Source organism: Anomaloglossus baeobatrachus, unplaced genomic scaffold (assembly GCF_048569485.1).
Source record: "Anomaloglossus baeobatrachus isolate aAnoBae1 unplaced genomic scaffold, aAnoBae1.hap1 Scaffold_87, whole genome shotgun sequence".
NCBI lineage: Eukaryota > Metazoa > Chordata > Amphibia > Anura > Aromobatidae > Anomaloglossus > Anomaloglossus baeobatrachus.
Genome location: NW_027445261.1, coordinates 301,753 through 326,026, shown reverse-complemented (window position 1 = coordinate 326,026; position 24,274 = coordinate 301,753). Strand labels below are relative to the sequence as shown.

The window sequence follows — 24,274 nt, the reverse complement described above, 5'->3', positions numbered from 1 at the left end:
TGGGGGCGGGTATCCACACTAGCGATATCGGGACCGATATCGCAGTGTGTAAAGTAGCCTTTAATAAACTGTGTAAAGGATTTTAAGTAAAAATCCACAATAAACCAGCGCTAGATGGGTTTTTATAATTTTATTAATAGACCACAAATAAACAATTTTTTGCTATCCTTGTTTCAAGACAGAGTATTTGATAATATACAATACACTGATTATTACTAAAACCAAGGACCACATAAAACAAGGACCACATAAAATAAAAAATGAAAGTAATGAGAATAAAATTCTTTTGTATAACCAATTAACTTCGAGGTGATACAATATTCACATTGATTTAGTTTTACCAGTCTAATGTAATGCCCCGGCCGGTGGCATATATTTTGTTTGGTTAATAATTTAGACTTATACAATGAAAGATGTACTATACCACCCCTGGCTAACTTACAAGTTTTAAGTTGTACAATATAAGTTTGCGACGTTATATTCATATATAGGAAGGCAAACAATATTGGCAATTTAGTGGCACCCACCATACGTAATCTTACAGCACCTAATAAGGGAGGATTATTTGGCCTGAAAGGTTTTTTTCCATGCAAAAGCTGTATAGTATGTAAGAATACAAAAAATATTTCACGGAAATCCTTCTTACAGGGGCAGTCAGAAGTCATGATTAGAGAATTTATTACATGTCAATCAAAGGGAGTAGTATATTGCATTCAATGTCCCTGTCAGAAAAAATACATTGGGAGAACTATTAGACCCCTACGGAAAAGGGTGGGTGAGCACATTAGAAGTGTTAAAAATAAATGTACTAAGCACCCCCTATCCAGACATTATGTGTTAAAACATGGAGGGTCCTTTAAAGGATCCCAAGTATGGGGCGTACAAAAAATAACTAAGGATTGGAGAGGTGGCGATTTCATTAAAAAAATGTCACGAGCAGAAAGCCAATGGATTTTTGAATTGAACACCTTGAAACCATATGGACTCAATAATGATATAGAACTGTTTGCTTTTAATTAATTTATATTTTTATAGGTAGAGGAGTAATAGGTACTGATAATAATACGGAGAGAAGGAAAAAAAAAAAAAAAAAAAAAAAGCGATTGTCATGGAGATATATGTGTATATATGCATAATATATATTAAAATTGGTATCATATCATAGTATCATAGTATCATAGTTTTTAAGGTTGAAGGGAGACTCTAAGTCCATCTAGTTCAACCCGTAGCCTAACATGTTGATCCAGAGGAAGGCAAAAAAAACCCAATGTGGCAAACAAGTTCCAATGGGGAAAAATTTCCTTCCTGACTCCACATCCGGCAATCAGACTAGTTCCCTGGATCAATACCCTGTCATAAAATCTAATATACATAACTGGTAATATTAAATTTTTCAAGAAAGGCGTCCAGGCTCTGCTTAAATGTTAGTAGTGAATCACTCATTACAACATCATGCGGCAGAGAGTTCCATAGTCTCACTGCTCGTACAGTAAAGAATCCTCGTCTGTGATTATGATTAAACCTTCTTTCCTCAAGACGTAGCGGATGCCCCCGTGTTCCAGTCGCAGGCCTAGGTGTAAAAAGATCTTTGGAAAGGTCTCTGTATTGTCCCCTCATATATTTATACATTGTGATTAGATCCCCCCTAAGCCTTCGTTTTTCCAAACTAAATAACCCCAAGTTTAATAACCTGTCTTGGTATTGCAGCCCACCCATTCCTCTAATAATCTTGGTCGCTCTTCTCTGCACCCTCTCCAGTTCAGCTATATCCTTCTTATATATCGGTGACCAGAATTGTACACAGTATTCTAAGTGCGGTCGCACTAGTGACTTGTACAGAGGTAGAACTATATTTTTTTCATGAACACTTATACCTCTTTTAATACATCCCATTATTTTATTAGCCCTGGCAGCAGCTGCCTGACACTGTCCACTAAAGTGAAGTTTACCATCCACCCATACACCCAAGTCTTTTTCTGTGTCTGTTTTACCCAGTGCTCTACAATTAAGTACATAATTATAAATTTTATTTCCTCTACCCAAGTGCATGACCTTACATTTATCTACATTAAACTTCAATTGCCACTTCTCAGCCCAATCCTCCAATTTACATAAATCTCCCTGTAATATAAAATTATCCTCCTCTGTATTGATTACCCTGCAGAGTTTAGTATCATCTGCAAATATTGAAATTCTACTCCGCATGCCCCCAACAAGGTCATTTATAAATATGTTGAAAAGAAGCGGGCCCAATACTGGTGCTTCACTTGCCCAAGGTTGATGTAGATATAAGGGGCTTTTCATATTATAGCAAATTTATATTACACCTTTATGATGTCCTTTTGTTAAATTTATTGTTGAAAAAAAGCATATGCATATATACACATTGTCTTCCCAGTATATGATGATACAAGCAAGGCTATATATAGGTCTTTTTAGAAAAACCTTTAGAAAAACCTTTGCACATAATTATATTATATGGCTATTATGAACGGTCTTTCACAAATTGATATATGTAGTGGTCATTGAATGTTGGTTGAATTTAAACATTGTTTAATTTTATGCAAATTATAACCAATTAAATATATGCATAAATAGTGCTCTAGGCAACAGCTGAGTTATCCTTGAGGAAGGGGGCCGTTACACGCCCCCGAAACGCGTGTCGGATCAGGACTCTGTTTTTGCCTACCTCACCTGTGCGGTGATAACCTGCCAAGTAATCTCTCCCTCGTGTGGAATCAACCGGCTTCCACTGGACACAGTACGGATTGCCTGCTGGAGAGGTTGAGAGGTTACCGCTGACATTTCCTTTGTCTGCAACCAGGATACATTGGTACCTCCAGCGGTTCTACATTGCTCGTTTGGAAGCAGATCGGAGCCTTGTGTGGTGCTAACCTGCCAAGCAACTTCCTCCTGTGTGGAATCAGTCAGCTGACACTGGATACGGTCTGGACTGCCCGCTGGAGAGGCTGAGTAGTTACCGCTGATCTTATTGTTGTCCGCAGCCAACATCTTGGTGCTTTCAGTGGCTTCGTACTGCTTGATTTCGAAAGTACATTTGGGAGAATACGGGACCGGCTGGTTTGTGGCCTTGTGAAGTGTTATAAAGGCTCTGTAAAGAGGGATGTCGGTAACCATACATCTCCCCCAGAGCCAGCACTAGTCGCGGCCACTGGCCTCAAAACGTCCGCTCTGGAAGTCTAACAGGTCAATCCTGTACATAGCGGTTCCAGCCTAATCAACGGAGAAATCCGGGGTGTTTTTTGCGGTCAAGTTGTTGTGAGGTTTATTCCCCCAGGCCCTGGGGGCGAATATAACGTCGCAAACTTATATTGTACAACTTAAAACTTGTAAGTTAGCCAGGGGTGGTATAGTACATCTTTCATTGTATAAGTCTAAATTATTAACCAAACAAAATATATGCCACCGGCCGGGGCATTACATTAGACTGGTAAAACTAAATCAATGTGAATATTGTATCACCTCGAAGTTAATTGGTTATACAAAAGAATTTTATTCTCATTACTTTCATTTTTTATTTTATGTGGTCCTTGTTTTATGTGGTCCTTGGTTTTAGTAATAATCAGTGTATTGTATATTATCAAATACTCTGTCTTGAAACAAGGATAGCAAAAAATTTTTTATTTGTGGTCTATTAATAAAATTATAAAAACCCATCTAGCGCTGGTTTATTGTGGATTTTTACTTAAAATCCTTTACACAGTTTATTAAAGGCTACTTTACACACTGCGATATCGGTCCCGATATCGCTAGTGTGGATACCCGCCCCCATCTGTTGCGCGACACGGGCAAATCGCTGCCCATGCTGCACAACACCGACCAGACCCGTCACACATACTTACCTGCCCGGCGACGTCGCTGTGACCGGCGAACCGCCTCCTTTCTAAGGGGGCGGTCCGTGCGGCGTCACAGCGACGTCACTGAGCGACCGCCCAATAGCAGCGGAGGGGCGGAGATGAGTGGCCGGAACATCCCGCCCACCTCCTTCCTTCCTCATAGCGGCTGGGAGGCAGGTAAGGAGAGGTTCCTCGTTTCTGCGGTGTCACACGGAGCGATGTGTGCTGCCGCAGGAGCGACGAACTACATCATTACTGCTGCAGTAACGATAATCGAGAATGGAGACCCATGTCACCGATGAGCGATTTTGCACGTTTTTGCAGCGATGCAAAATCGCTCATCGGTGTCACACGCAGCAACATCGCTAATGCGGCCGGATGTGCGTCACAAATTCCGTGACCCCAACGACTCCGCATTAGCGATGTCGCAGCGTGTAAAGCCCCCTTTAGTGGGAGTGGTGTACAGGGTCCTAGCAGTAAAGAGTATTCCATATTTCTGCCAGATACCCACAGAGATATTGAAATCTGAAAAAAGAGACTTCTGCTCATTGAAGGTAAGAACTGCTCACATAGCGTTCAACTCCACAGCAAACGAGTGCTCTAGCACTGGCATCTCAGCAGGGATATTCCCCTACTACACATGTGTGTCTGGGTCCCTGTGACAGTTTACAGGACATAACTCAGGGCACCTAGACAGAAGGCAGAGGGACTACTTTCTATTTCTGGTGTAGAGCTTAGTACAATATATATATATATACTATTACATGTGACACATGTACCTTGTATTACCATTATTCGCTGTATATGAACCCCTTTTCTCCGGGCATTATTTGTCTATAGCATTTTTCACGAACCTGAGGCAACTGAGAACCCTTCAGTGAAGGAATTCCACTAACCCTCACAATACCAACCAGGGGCCTCCCTGCAGTAACTCAGGTAGTTGTACCCATTCTCTTTCCGCATTCTATGTGTTCTTCTTCTTTCTTCTTTTTTTTCTTTTTTCTTCTTTTTATTTCTATCATGTAGTTCAGGGGTTTATAGATATATGTCCTGCATCTCATATTTCCTTTAGTGGTGCTTCTTACCCATTCTCATATCATTTACCCTAGTATTTCATGATCCTGAGGCGACTGAGAACCCTTTAATAAAGGAATCCTTTTTCACTTGAATTGTCAAGTGATACTTACCAGTGACTATCACGTAATGTTACAGGTAGTTGCATTTTCTTCCTCTTCTTTCTCTCCTTTCTTCTTTGTCACACGGTCCATTGTGTTATAGCCCACGTGTCATGATAACACTTGTACCATCTTTTCATTTAGATTCCACCTACAATTATTTACCGATTCCAGTTCTGAAATAGGCTTTCATGATCTACTCACTAGAATTCTCAAGTGCATAAGGTACTGAGACATATACATGTTCACACCATTATAAAGAACAAAGTATAAACATTGAGGTTTTTCTCACACCCATGTTCCTGTGTTCTTTGATATGATATGTGTTCATTTCCTTCACTATATAGGATTGCAAGTTTTCCATTTGTACCTTAATGGCAATGACGCTATACAATTGAACACATATCATCCTGTTATCCATATAGGTGTGTATTTACCTGCTTGACTATTTTTGGTTGTTTGATCCAGAATGTTTCTCCAGATAGGTCATGTGGAAATTTTCTTTCCTCAGTACAAATGTTTTCACTATGGCTTTGGAAAAATTTTTTGTATGTGCATCATGGTCATTTGACCCATTGTACTCTCAAGTAGCAATATATTGTACTGTTATGTTGTACTATGTACTAATTACGTGTTTATATGGTTTTGTAACCCTTTATGATCTTAGATAACTTTATCCTTGATAAAGACCTAAAAACAAGGTCGAAACGTTGGATGAATTATCCTTTTGCACAAATAAAGAATTTTCAGCATTCCAAGAGTTCTTTTCTTACGTTATTGATCACTATAGTGTGCCAGAGCTATTTCTATTGAATTGACTTCTATTTTTTCTGAGCACCTGCTATATACACAGTGACCCAGACATATTCAAGTTTCATTCAGAAGGCAGAGGGAAGCCTTAGCAGCTGAGCCTATATCTTGGCTTGTGAGCATTAGAACAGGCCGGCGATTACAGGGTAACATGAAAAATGTCCAGCTTGCATTATGACTAGAACATGACAATATCCTTTTAAGTACTAACCTATGATGCGTTCCTAAGCAGTTGATGTTATATGTTCTACATTTCATTTTCTGCATACTTTACAAGTAGTAGAATTTGCTTTGATATAGGCAACTGGATTTTCACAATGAAAAGGCAAAGGATAACGCCCGAAAAAGACGCCATACATTATGTCAGTGCCATCACTGACAAACCTGGATTGACCATGAAATACATCAATCCCCTTAAAGGTGAGTTAAAACAAGTTTTAACTAAATTGCCTTAATATTGTCATGCATTAGAATGACTGTCTTAGGTAATGATAAATATTTTCTACAGGAAGAGGAGTGTTTGCTGAAACTGAAATCGAAAAAGGGAGTTTTGTTGCAGAATATCGAGGCGAGCTCACGTATGCACTTACGATGGTAGACAACTACTCGAGATTTATGGTTGTGGTACAAGTCAAAGATCTAATGGCCCATACTGCAGCGAAGGTCTTCCAAGCACACTTATGCAGACCTCATGGCTACTCAGAGAGAGTCCTCACAGATCAAGGCACAGCCTTTGAAGCGGAAATCTTCAAGGACTTCTGCAGCTTTTACCGATGCAGGAAGATGCGCACTACACCCTACCATGCTCAAACCAATGGTTATCAACCTGCTCAGGACTTTACCCCATATTCCAGATGTGGCCTTACAAGTCATTTATAGAGGGGTAACAATACGTTGGGATCACCGGATCTAATCTCCCTTTTTATACACCCTAAAATCTTGTTTGCTTTAGAATAAACAATAACATCATAAAGGTATAGCAGTACCGTTTCAAAGTTTCGGTGTCCCAAGCAGCATTCCATCAGCCTCTGGAAGGTTCCTGGCAAATTGCACAGCTCGAAGGGCATGCTTTTGAACTCGCAGAGACCCATCGGGGTGGCAAAGGCGGTCTTCTCCCGGTCTGCCTCAGCAACGGACACTTGCCAATAGCGACTAGTGAGATCAAGGGTAGAAAAATAATTTGCAGTTCTCAATGCAGCTAGCTATTCCTCAATACAGGGGAGTGGTGCTGTCCTTCTTCTTTAACAGGACCAACGGAGCTGCCCAGAGGCTACAACTGTCACGGATAACCCCAGCCTCCTTCATGTTGCTCAACATGTCCTTGGTACATTGGTAATGTGCAGGTAGTTTTGGCTTATATCTCTCTTTGATGGGTGGGTGTGCACTTGTGGGGATGTAGTGTTTGACCCCTTTTATTCTTCAAAAGTCTAGCGGATGTTTGCTGAAGACTTGCTCGTATTCTTGCACTAGCCTGTAGACCCCCTTCTTGTGATGTGAAGGTGTGGAGTCAGTGCCTACGTGTAATTCCTTACACCACTCCTCTGGCTGACTTGGTGAGCTGTCACTGAATGGGTGGGCTGAAGCAATGGTGGATGCTGCTGTTTGGATAGCATGTGTATCTACTGAGAACAGCTTATCAATGGTGGCAAATCGGAGCAGCTTAATCTCTTGCTCTCCGCAGTTCAACACTCTCATGGGCACTCTTCCCTTCCTTATTAATGAATAAAACTATGATGTAAATAGCATATAGATACCCCACAAATGCAGATAAAAGTAGGTTATGGGAAAAGGGGGAAGAGAGAAACAGGAAAATAGTGGAATAAAGTATACCTTCCAGGTGGGAGAGGAAATGGCAGCACAGCCAGTGGAGGTGATGCAAGGGGAGCCTGCAACTAAAGAGTTGAGAGCGTTATCACATGGTGACTGAGCCTGATTGTAACGGGAGCATAGAGGTGCCGATCCTGTCTTACCTGCGTTGGTGTAGAAGTGGGTGTCCTGTGGTGGAGTCAGCTATGTGCAGTGGTGGCCGTGGGTTCTTTTATGTGCGACCGTAGTAATAGCTGCGCCCACTTCCTGTATGGGAGTGGAATGCAGTGAGGGTAATGGAACGCACGCCTGCGCATTTGTGTTTAACGTCGCGCATGTGCAGAACGGAGAAAAGGCTGCGCTCACTTCCTAATGAAAGGGAGTGAGACGCATCTGGGAAGGGAAGGGAAAAGATTAGGGTTTGGGGATGATGAAAGGGCTTTCTACGGGCAAGGATGGCAAAGGGTGGCAGTGACGGAAAGTCAGGCAGCCTGTCCTGTCCTGTCCTGTCCGTCCGTCTTTTTGTATCATGAATTGGAAAGACTGCAAGGGGGAGGGGAGGTGCTTGTGTCCAAAAGGAGGAGTTATTCAGATTCATTGCAGTGGGCGGCGGCTGCAAAAAGCACCATTCTTCTTGTTTTTGCTCTGCAAAACAGCCTTTTCAAGGGTTGGCTTGGGTGACAAAATGTCTTCTGTAGGCGTGGGTTTGTCTCCCTCTCCCTAAGATGTGTCCGGTATAGGCCAGGGTGCCACTCAAGGCCGTAACCAATTCGGGTTATAGCTTCTCGGCCTTTTGGCTAAGATCAAGTGTAGTTTCGGAGGACGCTACCTTGGTCGGTACTGGAAGGTGCCTGGGATTGCACGTCTGCCGGCCTTGAGGAAGTGTGTGCGCCTTCTGGTGACACATAGCCCTCTTGTGCCTGGACGGTTCCCAGGCAACGGGAGGCGATCACCTTTGTTATTTTGAAGTCCTACTGATAAACAGAAAAAAAAAAAAATTAAATCTGTTCTTATCAGTTTAATATCTGATACGTCCCCTCTCTGGGGACCATATATTAAATGGATTTTTAGAACAAGGAGATGGAAAAAATCTTGCTCTGTCCACTGCACGCATTGACCTGGTATTGCAGTACCTCCAGGACCGGTGCACCCCTTCTTAACCCAGTTTCCAAAAGCAGAACTCAATTCACCTGATTCAAATGAGCCCCATTAGTGAATTGAAAGAAAGCAAAAACTTTATATGCACCTCAATTTGGCCAATTCACTTTTCACACTTTCACCCTTTTTTTTATCTTTCACACCTTTTACTTGCTTTATTGATGCAAAAAGCTGTGCCAAATAGCAAACTCATCTCCCCTCAACTTGACCAACTCTGCTATGTCCCGTGCAGTATCTTATTCTCAGTCTTATCTAGATCATTTGCAATTGAATAGAATAGATCCCTTTTGGCTGCTTATGACTGTGTAAAATATGTAGTTTTACTGGGCTGGGATGAGAGAATCCATTGAAGCATGGTGTAGGGATTGTGGTTCCTGTGTGCTAAGAAGAGAGGCTGGCACCAGCCAGAAAGCCCCATTGCAGCCAATAATCACTTAATAACTTTTTCAACTTGTCATCATATGGGAGGCCTTCCATTCCTTGTAGTAGTCTAGTTGCCCACCTTTGAACTGACTCTAACTTCTGAATGTCCTTATTAAAATGTGGAGCCCAAAACTGGTTCCCATATTCCAGATGTAGCCTTACAAGTGATTTATAGAGGTGTAACAATACGTTGGGATCACGGGATCTAATCTCCCTTTTTATACACCCTAAAATCTTGTCCCAAGCAGCATTCCATCAGCCTCTGGAAGGTTCCTGGCGCATTGCACAGCTCGAAGGGCATGCTTTTGAACTCGCAGAGACCCATAGGGGTGGCGAAGGCGGTCTTCTCCCGGTCTGCCTCAGCAACGGACACTTGCCAATAGTGACTAGTGAGATCAAGGGTAGAAAAATAATTTGCAGTTCTCAATGCAGCTAGCGATTCCTCTATACGGGGAGTGGTGCCGTCCTTCTTTTTTAACAGGATCAACAGAGCTGCCCAAAGGCTACAACTGTCACGGATAACCCCAGCCGCCTTCATGTTGCTCAACATGTCCTTGGTACACTGGCAATGTGAAGGTGGTATTGGCTTATAGCTCTCTTTGATGGGTGGGTGTGCACCTGTGGGGATGTGGTGTTGGACCCCTTTTATTCCCCCAAAATCTAGCGGGCTTCCCACCGGTAACCCGCTCCCCAGCTTGGATGGATGCTGAGGGAGCCCCTTTTGCCCGCAGGCTCTGGCCCTGGGAACTGTAGCCTTGGCGGTGACTGTGCTTCCCTCTACGGTGTGAGCTGTTGCCTTCAATCGGGTCTTGACTGCTGGGAAACCCTGGAGGTTCCTGTCGCTAACGGATTTGACCGGTTTTACGGCGACTCCTAGCCTGGTCGGGGTCCGTAGGCCCTGCCGGATGGTGCTGGCTTCTCTTCACTCCCCGATCTGGTACCGGCGGGCCACCGCCCATCCCCGGTCCGTACGGTTCACTCCAATCAGCCTCTCCTGCAGAAGGTCACCACCATCTGCCAACCTTGCTGAGTGCCCGGGCCACACACCCGGACACGGTCAGTCTCCTTTCCTCTTCACTTCTCTAACTCCAAAACTGATCTCTAATCTGACTCCTTTTCCCGCCTCCAGGACTGTGAACTCCTCGGTGGGTGGGATCAACCGCCTGGCCCACCCCCTGGTGTGGACATCAGCCCCTGGAGGAAGGCAACTAGGATTTGTGTTTAGCTTCGGTGTGCCTAGCCGGAGTGTAGAGTGTGTTGGTGTAGTACCTGTGACGACCTGGCTTGTCCAGGGCGCCACATTCCCCTATAGTAAAATGCAGACCGTCCGCGGGCTGCCCGTCCATCAGCGGTTTTATTTTCACAACTGAAAAAGAATAAAACGGTAAAACATGTAAAAGCATCATAAACATTTTACAACGGTACAGCTTCCGCTCTTCTCCCACCCAAACAACCTGGCCCTGATGCTGCCCCTAAGAAGCGGGCAGCACCCCTTGACCCCAGTCCAGCACCAAGTTGCCCGAGCGGGTTCTGTCTCTTTCAGGGGGCCCACGTCCAAGGGGACCCCTGAACCCCCGGAGGATCGCCACCGGTTACGGTAGTGGCGGGCCTAGGCCATCCCTTTCCTCCAGGCCCATCCTCCCAAATCAGCCTCTCCGGAGGCGGTAACGGTGTCAAGCCAACAAACATTTTTATTTACATTGCACTAAGTTTGTGGTTGCCCTGCAAGTTCTCGGGCTTGTCCGTAAGCAGTTCCTTACGCAATGGTTGCACAGTCCCTACGGGGACAACAGTTGCCGGCAACGGCCGGTTTAATCACGGTTCAATCAGGTAAACTTCTTTGGTTGATCATCTTTACTTATCATTTAAAACTTTCAAACTGGTACACTCAACACATAAAGCCCCCCCTTTTAAAGAGTAGTTTCCCTGTACCTAAGTGGGGGTCTACCTAGGTTGGGGCGAGTGGACCTTCGGGGTCCGGTGTCAGTGGTGACAGGCAGTGGGGCAGAGGGAACAGTCAGTTCCTCCTCCCTGCTATCATGTGGGGCAGGCGGAGGCGTAGGGGAGCTGGGTACAGGTACATCCCTGGGCACTGGCTCGCGGTTAACCGTTTCCATCATTTCTTCATCCACGGGTTGTGGGAACAGTATCACTGGAAGGATCACCGCACCGTTCTGTGTAGGCCAGTCTGCTGGAAAATCACCCATCATGGTGTGGATTACCTCTTTTTCCTTCTCCACTGGACTGGGAACTGGAGCCTCATCCGCTACTCTCAATGCTGGTGGGCACTTCTTCAGGTGGTCTCGGGAAACCGTGGCCAAAGTCCCCCCCTGGTCACGGCTGATCTGGTAGGCCTTCCCATTCTCCCATCCTGTGGGCTGGACTACATACGGGGTTTTTTCCCATTGATCATCCAGCTTGTGGGCCCTTCTTTTCCGCTTCAGCACTACATCCCCAGGTTGGAAGGAACCGGCAGGCGCCTTCTTGTTGAAGCACTGCTCCTGTTGTCCCCGACTCTGGCACAAGTTCTTTTCAACATACTCCTGGACCTGTCGGTACTGTGTCCTCCGCCGAGTGTCCCATTCAGCTGTCAACAGGAGTGCTTCTGAAGCTTCCAAGCCCATTTCCAGATCCACTGGTAGCCGGCCGGGACGAGCTCTCATCAGGTATGCTGGAGTGAATTTCGTAGAGCTGGAAGGGATGTTGTTGTACATATCGACCAGGTCAGGTAGCTTCTCCAGCCACAGGTTCCGCTCTTCCAGTGGTAACGTCTTGAGGAGGCCCAGGACCAAGTGGTTCATCTTTTCACAAATGCCATTGGTTTGGGCGTGGTAAGGCGTGGTCCGGATTTTCTTGCAGCCGTACAACTGGCAGAATTCCTGGAATACCTCTGCTTCAAAGGCCGGACCCTGGTCGGTAAGCACCCTCTCCGGGTACCAATGCGGTCAACAGAAATAAGCCTGGAAAGCCTTAGCAGCGGTGCGGCCGGTTAAGTCCTTAACTGGGACAACCACCAGGAACCTCGAGTAGTGGTCTACGATGGTCAGAGCGTAGGTGTACCCACTTCGGCTGGGGGTGAGCTTTACATGGTCAAGGGCAACCAGCTCCAGCGGTTGGTGTGTAATGATCGGGTGTAGGGGTGCCTTCTGGCTGGCCTCGTCCTTCCTTCTCAATGCGCAAGGGCCACATTCTCGGCACCAGGCCTCCACAGATTCCCGCATTCCACTCCAATAGAACCGCTCTCTTAACAACATCTCTAGCTTCTTCCACCCGAAGTGCACTGCACCATCATGGTATGCTTGCAGGACGGTGGGCACGTTAGCCTGGGGAATCACCAGCTGGCGGATCTTCTCGTGAGTCTTTGGATTAATCAGCTCGCGATACAACTTCCCCTGGTGTAGGTATAGCCGGGTCCGTTCTTGCCACAGACGTTGGGCTTCGGCAGGGGCAGCAGGGTCTATCCCAGCAGAACCCTGTTCCACTAGAGTCTTGACCAGGCGGACAGCAGGTGCCTGGTCCTGAGCTTCCTGCCAGTCCTGTCGGGGCAGCGGATCCAGGTTCACCCGTTGTTGGTAGACGTGCACCTTCTCAGTGAATGGCCGGTGAAATGCAGGCAACTCGATCTCTTCGAGGTCATCATCCTCTGGCCCCTCTTCCGACAGGTGGGGCATCCGGGAGAGTGCATTGGCATTGACGTTGGTACGGCCGGCCCGGTACTTGATGGTGAAATCGTAGTTGGCTAACCTGGTCACCCATCGCTGCTCCAACGCGCCCAGCTTGGCCGTATCTAGATGGGTCAGCAGGTTATTGTCTGTGTACGCGGTGAACTTGGCTGCTGCCAGGTAATGGCGGAACCGCTCGGTGATAGCCCACACCAGTGCCAAGAGCTCAAGCTTGAAGGAGATGTAGTTCTCAGGGTTCCTCTCAGTCGGTCGGAGTTTTCGGCTAGCATAAGCTATTACCTTTTCCCTTCTGTCTTGGACCTGGGATAGAACAGCCCCCAAGCCCACATTGCTGGCGTCGGTGTAGAGGATGAATGGGCGGCTGTAGTCAGGGTACGCTAGGATTTCCTCTCCGGTCAGGGCTGTTCTCAGCTGGCGGAAGGATTCCTCATGCTTTTCTTCCCACACCAATGGGGCTACTAGGGATCTACCACCCTTGGTCTGTCCTACGAGGAGGTCTTGCATGGGGACAGCCATCTTTGTGTACCCCTTAATGAAGCGACGGTAATATCCCACCAGGCCCAGAAACTGCCTCACTTCCCTCACTGTGGTCGGTCTCGGCCAGTCTTGGATGGCGGTGATCTTCTCGGGGTTGGGGGCGACACCTTCCGCACCAACCACATGTCCTAGGTACTGCACTCTGGGTTTCAGCAGATGACACTTTGAGGGCTTCAACTTCATCCCATACTTGGCAAGGGACGCGAACACCTCGGCTAGGTGCTCCAGGTGGGCTTCATACGTCTGTGAGTACACAATCACATCATCCAAGTACAGCAAAACGGTCCCATAGGCAGTCTTCTCTCGGTCTTCCGGTGCCACGGCCACCTGCCAGTACCCGCTGGTGAGGTCAAGGGTGGAGAAGTAGTTAGCGGTTCTCAGCGAGGCCAGGGACTCTTTGATGCGGGGCAGAGGGTAAGCATCCTTATGCGTTATCTGGTTAATCTTCCGGTAATCCACACACATCCGCATGGTGCCATCCTTCTTCTTAACCAGCACCAACGGAGCGGCCCAGGGACTACAGCTGTCCCTAATAACCACTGCCTCCTTCATGTTCCTCAACATGTCTTTGGCGCATTGGTAGTGCGCAGGGGGAATAGGCCTGTATCTCTCTTTAATAGGGGAGTGTGTACCGGTAGGGATGTGGTGTTGAACCCCTTTAATCTGCCCAAAATCTAGAGGGTGCTTGCTAAAAACCCGCTCATACTCCTGTACCACCCGGTATACCCCTTCCTTGTGGTGTATGGGGGTATCATCAGTGCCGACATGTAGCTCTCGATACCACTCGCCTAACTCCCCCAGGGATGAGTGGGAACCGGCAGCAGGCGGTGTGACCGGGGGAACGGCTTCATGGATCGTGTGGGGATCTAGAGTGAGCAATTTGGCAAGGGTAGCGTACCGGGTGGTGCATGAATGCACACATATTGGTTTTATAATCTTATTGTATTACTTTATATTCTTATTTCACTTGTGCATATCTCCACCATAATCCTGGCTAAGAAATATAGCTTTTTTTGGGGTACACAGGTAGTAAGGTCTTCTTTCTATTTCTTTAGGGGTGATATAGCCTGGTGGAACTCTAGACCTCTAACATTATATATGCACCCTTTTTCTTTATGGTTCTTGGACACCTTATAACATTCTTCCATACATATATATCTTTCTCATAAATTATAAATAATTAGGCATTTTTATATATTTTATTTACATTTTCATAAATAACTTTTTACAAAGCATGGGGGACATTCTCACATACATATAATTTTCATGTACGCATTCTGAAAATTTACGCATAAACCGTACACACTCCTTTTTGTAACAATTTCTATAACTCATTCGCTGAACTCTCATCCCGGATATTCATTCTTACACCGAATTTCCTGTTATAACACAACATTCATGATTTTTATTCAATTTATTTTTATTTTTTAAGTTTATTAGTAGTGATGAGCGAGTACTAAAAAGCTCGGGTGCTCGAAGCTCGGGCCGAGCCTCCCAAGATACTCGTGTACTCGGCCCGAGCACCGAGCCCAATGTTATCCTATGGGAGACCCGAGTATTTTTGTGAAATGACCACCGGCAGCATGTAGAAACCCTAAAAATGGCACAAAAGTCTCCGAAGAGTGCTCAAATGACATGGCGACAGCATGGGGAAGACCCCTTGAAGCATTTATCACTCAAAAGTCACAGCTGTGAATAATTTTGTCCGCGTTTTACGCCATTTTTACGGACTCACCAGAAAACCTTCCAAAATGACACCAAAATGATTTTTCATAGCGGAAATGTTAAGGGCACATACCCAATAGTGAGATAGAGCTAATGTATGTTACTTTTTGAGATCAATACATGAAAGATTTTACGTAAAACATTGTGTGGCACTCCGATGTCCCTGAGAAGAGACGTACATAAAGGCCTCTGAGTCTAATGTGCCCATTTTGAGGAACTGAGTCTTTGTAGTATTTTCCTTTGCCAGGGCAGTCCAAAATTGTGAGGTTCACCAATGCCCCTGCATACAGACGTGCATGATGGCCTGTAAACCTGAAGTGCCCATTGTAAGGAAGTGGGTCTATTGTAGTATAGCCCTTAGGCAGGGCAGCCAAAAATTGGGAGGCTCCACGTTGTCCCTGGATAGAGACGTGCATGAGGGCCTCAAAACATTAAGTGTCCAGTGTCAGGAAGTGGGTGTATTATAGTATAGCCCTTAGGCAGGGCAGCCAAAAATTGGGAGGCTCCACGTTGTCCCTGGATAGAGACGTGCATGAGGGCCTGTAAACCTGAAGTGCCCATTGGAAGGAAGTGGGTCTTTTGTAGTATAGCCCTTTGGCAGGGCAGCCAAAAATTGGGAGGCTCCACGTTGTCCCTGGATAGAGACGTGCATGAGGGCCTGTAAACCTGAAGTGCCCATTGGAAGGAAGTGGGTCTTTTGTAGTATAGCCCTTTGGCAGGGCAGCCAATAATTGGGAGGCTCCACGTTGTCCCTGGATAGAGACATGCATGAGGGCCTCAAAACATTAAGTGTCCATTGTCAGGAAGTGGGTGTATTATAGTATAGCCCTTAGGCAGGGCAGCCAAAAATTGGGAGGCTCCACGTTGTCCCTGGATAGAGACGTGCATGAGGGCCTGTAAACCTGAAGTGCCCATTGGAAGGAAGTGGGTCTTTTGTAGTATAGCCCTTTGGCAGGGCAGCCAAAAATTGGGAGGCTCCACGTTGTCCCTGGATAGAGACGTGCATGAGGGCCTCAAAACATTAAGTGTCCATTGTCAGGAAGTGGGTGTATTATAGTATAGCCCTTTGGCAGGGCAGCCAAAAATTGGGAGGCTCCACGTTGTCCCTGGATAGAGACGTGCATGAGGGCCTCAAAACATTAAGTGTCCATTGTCAGGAAGTGGGTGTATTATAGTATAGCCCTTAGGCAGGGCAGCCAAAAATTGGGAGGCTCCACGTTGTCCCTGGATAGAGACGTGCATGAGGGCCTCAAAACATTAAGTGTCCATTGTCAGGAAGTGGGTCTTTTGTAGTATAGCCCTTTGGCAGGGCAGCCAAAAATTGGGAGGCTCCACGTTGTCCCTGGATAGAGACGTGCATGAGGGCCTCAAAACATTAAGTGTCCATTGTCAGGAAGTGGGTGTATTATAGTATAGCCCTTAGGCAGGGCAGCCAAAAATTGGGAGGCTCCACGTTGTCCCTGGATAGAGACGTGCATGAGGGCCTCAAAACATTAAGTGTCCATTGTCAGGAAGTGGGTCTTTTGTAGTATAGCCCTTTGGCAGGGCAGCCAAAAATTGGGAGGCTCCACGTTGTCCCTGGATAGAGACGTGCATGAGGGCCTCAAAACATTAAGTGTCCATTGTCAGGAAGTGGGTGTATTATAGTATAGCCCTTTGGCAGGGCAGCCAAAAATTGGGAGGCTCCACGTTGTCCCTGCATAGAGACGTGCATGAGGGCCTCAAAACATTGTTCCCATTGCAAAGGAGCGGGTCTCCTGTCGTTGTAATGTCCATTCTGCAAAGAATGGGCGAAAAAATTTACCACTGGGGGTATACCTGAAACAAAGGCCTAACTCTTGTAACGGTCATCATGGTGGCGCATGAGGAGAAGGAGGAGCAGTCCAGCGATTATCCAAAGTCCAGAAGTGTGTACCCATGGGTGACTGGAGGTACATGGCAAATTCCCGTTAAAAACTTTAAATTCCGCTCTCATTTGCTGGTGGTGTGGTGAAGTCTGGCCCAATCCAACCCTTGTTCATCTTGATCAGAGTCAGCCTGTCAGCATTTTCAGTTGACAGGCGGGTGCGTTTATCTGTAATGATTCCACCTGCGGCACTAAAAACACGCTCTGACAAAACGCTAGCGGCAGGGCAGGCCAGGACTTCCAAGGCGTAGAGAGCCAATTCATGCCACGTGTCCACCTTGGATACCCAATAATTGTAAGGCACAGAGGAATGTCGGAGTACAGTTGTTCGATCTGCAAGGTACTCCTTGAGCATCTGGGCAAACTTAGGATTTCTTGTGGCACTACCCCGCACCTCAGGGGCTGTGGTACGTGAGGGGCTGAGAAAACTGTCCCACATCTTAAAGACTGTTCCCCTACCTCTGGCGGATTGGACTTGTGCCTCTCTCGGCTGTACGCCTTGGTTGTCCACTGATTCCTGACCTATGCCGCTAGCGTTTTGTGAGGGGAATGCTTTGCCTACTTCCGTGACTATGGCCTTCCGGAACTGCTGCATTTTGGTTGACCTCTCCGCCTCGGGAATAAGAGACATAAAGTTCTCCTTGTAGCGTGGGTCTAACAGTGTTACCAACCAGTAATGATTGTCGGCCAAGATGTTCTTAACGCGAGGGTCACGAGACAGGCAGCTTACCATAAAGTCAGCCATGTGCGCCAGACTCTTAACAGCCAGGACTTCAGTAGCCTGACCAACACGTTGACTGAACATGCTGTCCTCCTCCTCCTCCTCCCCCTCCTCCTCATCTACCCTGTCCTCTGGCCAGCCACGCTGAACCGAGGATATGACTGGTGTGCATGTCATATCCTCAATTTGGCCGGAGATTTGCTCCATGTCTTCATCCTCCTCCTCGTCATAGTCCTCCACTGCACGTTGTGATGAGACGAGGCTGGGCTGTGTGTTATCACCCACACCCACTACTGTTTCTTGCTGCAACTCATCGCGCTCCGCCTGCAATGCATCATGTTTGGTTTTGAGCAGAGACCGTTTTAGAAGGCAGAGTAGCGGTATGGTGACGCTAATAATGGCGTCATCACCACTCACTATCTTGGTGGAGTCCTCAAAGTTTTGGAGGATGGTACATAGGTCGGACATCCATCTCCACTCCTCAGGTGTTATGTGTGGAGTTTGACCCATTTCCCGACGGCTTAGGTGATGCAGGTACTCAACAACTGCCCTCTTCTGCTCACATATCCTGACCAACATGTGCAGAGTTGAATTCCAACGCGTGGGGACATCACACACCAGTCTGTGAGCCGGAAGATGCAAACTGCGCTGAAAGCCGGCAAGGCCGGCTGAAGCAGTAGGTGACTTTCGAAAATGTGCAGACAGGCGGCGAACTTTTACCAGCAGATCAGACAGCTCTGGGTATGACTTTAGAAACCGCTGAACCACGAGGTTGAGCACATGGGCCACGCATGGAACATGTGTCAGCTGGCCTCGCCTCAAAGCCGCCACCAGGTTCCGGCCATTGTCACACACGACCTTTCCTGGCTTTAGGTTCAGAGGTGTGAGCCAGTGATCTGCCTGCTGTTTCAGAGCTGTCCACAGCTCTTCTGCATTGTGGGGTTTGTCACCTATGCAGATTAGCTTCAGCACAGCCTGTTGCCGCTTCGCCGAGGCAGTGCTGCAGTGCTTCCAGCTTGGGACTGGTGTGGAGGGTACAGTGGATGAGGATGCGCAGGAGGAGGAGGAGGCTGAAGAGCATGACATTCCGGAGCTGTAGAGTGTGGGTGAAACACTGACTGAGGTAGGGCCTGCAAACCTTGGTGTGGGAAGGACGTGTTCCGTCCCTCGCTCAGACTGGGTCCCAGCTTCCACAATATTAACCCAGTGTGCCGTCAACGAGATGTAGCGGCCTTGCCCACAAGCACTTGTCCACGTGTCTGTGGTTAGGTGGACTTTGGGTGAAACAGCGTTGTTCAGGGCACGTGTGATGTTTTGTGACACGTGGTTATGCAACGCGGGGACGGCACACCGGGAGAAATAGTGGCGGCTGGGGACCGAGTAACGTGGGACAGCTGCCGCCATCAGGTCGCGGAATGCTTCTGTCTCCACCAGCCTAAAAGGCAACATTTCCAGCGCAAGCAGTCGCGAAATGTTAGCATTTAGAACTGTGGCATGTGGGGTGTTGGCAGTGTATTTGCGCCTGCGTTCAAAGGTTTGCTGAATGGATAACTGAACGCTGCGCTGGGACAAGGACGTGCTTGATGATGGTGTTATTTCTGAGTAGGCAACTGCAGGTGCAGGACCGGAGGAGGCTTGTTCGCAGGCAGCATGGACAGGGGATTGGCTCGCATGCACAACCAGCGAAGACGTAGCAGTGACATTAGCAAGCACTGCTCCTCGACTCTGTTGTACTTCCCACAAAGTCGGGTGCTTGGCTGACATGTGCCTGATCATGCTGGTGGTGGTCAGGCTGCTAGTTTTGGTACCCCTGCTGATGCTGGCACGGCAGGTGTTGCAAATGGCCTTTTTAGAATCATCTGGATCCAACTTAAAAAACTGCCAGACTCGGGAAGACCTAACATTTGTACAGGCACCTTGTGTCGTGTTGTTGTTCCGGGGAATGGTTGCCTGACTTCTGCCTGGAGCCACCACCCTGCTTCTTACTGCCTGTTGGGATGCTACGCCTCCCTCCCCCTGTGCACTGCTGTCCTCGCTCTGCATATCCTCCTGCCAGGTTGGGTCAGTTACTGGATCATCCACCACGTCGTCTTCCTCTTCCGCACCCTGCTCCTCCTCCTGACTTCCTGACAATTGTGTCTCATCATCGTCCACCCCTTGTTGAGACACGTTGCCAACTTCGTGAGAACGTGGCTGCTCAAATATTTGGCCATCTGTACATACGATCTCCTCATGACCCACTTCAACATGAGCTGGCGAGAGGCCAGAATGTGCGAATGGAAACGTGAACAGCTCTTCCGAGTGTCCAAGTGTGGGATCATTAATGTCCGAGGACGTGTACTCAGCCTTGTGGTAGGAAGGAGGATCAGGTTCTGAAATGTGCGGTGCAGTATCACGGCTACTGACACTTGACCGTGTGGAAGACAGAGTGTTTGTGGTGGTGCCAATCTGACTGGAAGCATTATCCGCTATCCAACTAACAACCTGTTGACACTGGTCTTGGTTCAAGAGCGGTGTACTGCTGCGGTCCCTAAGAATTTGGGACAGGACGTGCGAGCGACTAGATGTGGCCCTTTGTTGTGGCAAAATTAGAGCTTGCCCACGACCTCGGCCTCTGCCTGCACCACCATCACGTCCTCTTCCTTGTTCCTTGCCAACGCCCTTGCGCATTTTGCAATGCTGTGCTGACGTGTATTCACTAGACTTGGGCGTTATATCAAAGTTTGTGCAAATTGTGCACCTGTACGCTGCCACCGACAGGCACACACGTGCGGTTTTTAAATGCAAGCACGGACACACTAAGAACCTAACAGGTTTTAGGAGCAAAAATTAATGATGAGAACTCTGACACTATCAGCCACTGCTGACTGACGTGTATTATACACTACACTTGTGCGTTATATAATAGTTTGGTAAAAACGCACACAAGTGCACCTGTACGCTGCCACCGACAGGCACACACGTGCGGTTTTTAAATGCAAGCACGGACGCACTAAGAACCTAACAGGTTTTAGGAGCAAAAATTAATGATGAGAACTCTGACACTATCAGCCACTGCTGACTGACGTGTATTATACACTACACTTGTGCGTTATATAATAGTTTGGTAAAAACGCACACAAGTGCACCTGTACGCTGCCACCGACAGGCACACACGTGCGGTTTTTAAATGCAAGCACGGACGCACTAAGAACCTAACAGGTTTTAGGAGCAAAAATTAATGACGAGAACTCTGACACTATCAGCCACTGCTGACTGACGTGTATTATACACTACACTTGTGCGTTATATAATAGTTTGGTAAAAACGCACACAAGTGCACCTGTACGCTGCCACCGACAGGCACACACGTGCGGTTTTTAAATGCAAGCACGGACGCACTAAGAACCTAACAGGTTTTAGGAGCAAAAATTAATGACGAGAACTCTGACACTATCAGCCACTGCTGACTGACGTGTATTATACACTACACTTGTGCGTTATATAATAGTTTGGTAAAAACGCACACAAGTGCACCTGTACGCTGCCACCGACAGGCACACACGTGCGGTTTTTAAATGCAAGCACGGACGCACTAAGAACCTAACACAGGTTTTAGGAGCAAAAATTAATGACGAGAACTCTGACACTATCAGCCACTGCTGACTGACGTGTATTATACACTACACTTGTGCGTTATATAATAGTTTGGTAAAAACGCACACAAGTGCACCTGTACGCTGCCACCGACAGGCACACACGTGCGGTTTTTAAATGCAAGCACGGACGCACTAAGAACCTAACAGGTTTTAGGAGCGACAATTGCTGAGAAGTCTGACACTATCAGGACTGTTTTAGACTGTGTACACCAGCCCCAGATATGATGAAGGCTGGTATACGGTCACCACTAGGAATGGCTATATACCCTGCCTGCCTGCCTGCCTGCCTGTATATTGCTACAATAGTCCTGACAAGGACTCTTTTGGTCACTAGCCTGTATTCCAACCTGGCTATACCCTGCCTGTATACAGCAACAATAGTCCTGAGAAGGACTCTGCTACTGTACTCCGACCTGGCTATACCCTGCCTGCCTGTATACAACTAGAATAGTCCTGAGAAGGACTTTTGGTCACACTGTTTGCAGCCCTGCTACGGAAATAGCTATAAAGGGCCGCAAACCTTTCCCTGAAGTAGCGACCCTCTCCCTGCACTGACTGTCTGGATAGCTGTGAGCAGAGCACAGCGCGCCCGCCGGTATAAAGGCTCGGTCACGCTGTGCAGGCCGGCCAATCACTGCAATTCCACAACTAACAGGGCTGTGGCATTGCAGTGGTCTGCCAGCCAATCCCTGCATGAGGGCTGGCTCTCAAAAGAGCGCCAACATGCAGGGATGAAGACCACGAGTACAGCACGAGTATCGCGAGATTACTCGGTCCCCGTCGAGTAGACCGAGTACAGTGATACTCGTGCGAGTACCGAGTAGTAACAAGCATGCTCGCTCATCACTATTTATTAGTAAAATGGCTTACACTCCCCTTTTTTCCACTTTTTTCGTCACTACTTTTATAAAGAAATTTTTCCTTTCTTTATTCTTAATGCAATTTTATATAGCAACACCACCATTTTTTGCCACGAACATAATTTTTCTTGTCCGTCATCCCGTTCACCCTTACAGGGTTGTGGACAGATGCACTTGTCACTACACTTCTAAGACTCAATACAGGGTCTGGAGCTCAATGCTCCCTTTTTGGTTTTTTTTTCTTCTTTTTTTTCTTTTTTTCATTTTGTCCTTCTTCTTTTTCTGATTTTTGTCTCAAAAAGCTGATGAAATTTGAAACACTATACCCCAGTGATTTTATAAATGTTTCTCAATATATCACTTGAGAACTTTTATGGCCGGTATTGTAACAGTTGACCATCCCGGCAGTATTTGAAATACAGCAGTCAGTCCTCTGACGTAGCTCCATATGTGTATATATAGAGGTTCTTCCTCCTTTGATTGCATACTGTTCTTTTTTTGCCCTGATGAAGGAGACAGTGATCTCTGAAACACATTGACCGGAAAAAAGAATAAAGAGATGAAATAATTAACATCAGTTTCCTTTGGTGACAGCGCGGCACGCACCCGATTTTCCTCCTATACGTTATTGCTCTTCTACTAGGGGCTGCGGCTGTCGCCATTTGTAACGTGCATTTAGGGGTTGTGACTGGCACAACCTTAATAGGTGAGTGCAACTACTATTAATTATTTGTTACCTTACCAGGTAAGACCCTAATTTGTGCGTCTGCTCCAGAGTTATTTCCCTGATTATTAATATCTGACAGGCAGTGATTGATCCTGCATTCTCACCTTCCTCTCTGTTGCACATTCTTATTGTTCCTATATGCTCTCTATTTCCATCAGACTTTTTTTGTCCTTCGGTGGGGCTCTAACATATGTGCACCATTTATTATTTATTTTTATGGATTCCTTTCTTTTTTCATACTAGCGTTCATTATGCAGTAGTCATTCATGATATATCTTATATTTGTGAATCCATTAGGGCTCTATATGTCTGGTGCATCACATTGGGTCTTTTCAGTGCACAATAGGCACCTTTTTCTGTTATGCTCTGCTGCCACCTTATGGACATCCTATCAGTGATGCCAGAAAAAAATGGACATGTCTCCGTGCAGCAATCACGGACACGCGGGTACGCCGCACGGAGACACGTGCAGTGAAAAATCACTGATGTGTGAGCAGACCCATTCATTATAATGGATCTGCGTATCTCAGTGATTCTGTTATGTTTAAAAAAAAGCACAAACGTACCAGAATCACTGACGTGTGAAACAGGCCTTATAGTGTTTTGATTTATGTATGTATTATACAACTTCTGTGGATCTTGTATGAGTGACTTTTCTTCATTTTATTGGATTGTTTTAAAATATTGAAATAAAGTCACGCTTCCTATGCATCCTTTTGTATTCTGATTGGCTACTATAATACAGTTTTTAGGCACTGAGATCGATACCAGAGGCATGGTCTTCCGCTTACCAGAGGATAAGCTCAAAAGGCTAAGGGACATAATAGAAGGGTTTAGTGCTGTTAATAAGGTGGCATTAAGATAAATGAAATATATCTTCTCGGTCTTCTCGTTTTCTTGCTGAGTTGTGCCAATGGACAGAGTTTTTTCTAGACATTTGCTATTGGAAACTCAGGGAACCAAAGCTCCTGGATAGAGTTGAGCGCGGTTCGTGGTTCGTGGTTCTCCAGTTCTAGGCTCGAGTGATTTTGGGGCATGTTCTAGATCGAACTAGAACTCGAGCTTTTTGCAAAAGCTCGATAGTTCTAGAAACGTTCGAGAACGGTTCTAGCAGCCAAAAAACAGCTAAATCATAGCTTGGTTTCTGCTGTAATAGTGTAAGTCACTCTGTGAATCAAACTATTATCACATTTCAGTGTATAGTGTGCGTGAACAGCGCCTTCAGATCACTGCTGTTTCTATAATGGC

The 24,274-nt window shown here is 46.7% G+C and overlaps 1 pseudogene; it reads left to right on the top strand.

The window, feature by feature from the left end:
• The first annotated feature begins 8,596 nt into the window (after positions 1 to 8,596).
• LOC142288909 (U2 spliceosomal RNA) lies at positions 8,597 to 8,803 on the top strand (annotated as a pseudogene).
• The last annotated feature ends 15,471 nt before the right edge of the window (positions 8,804 to 24,274 follow it).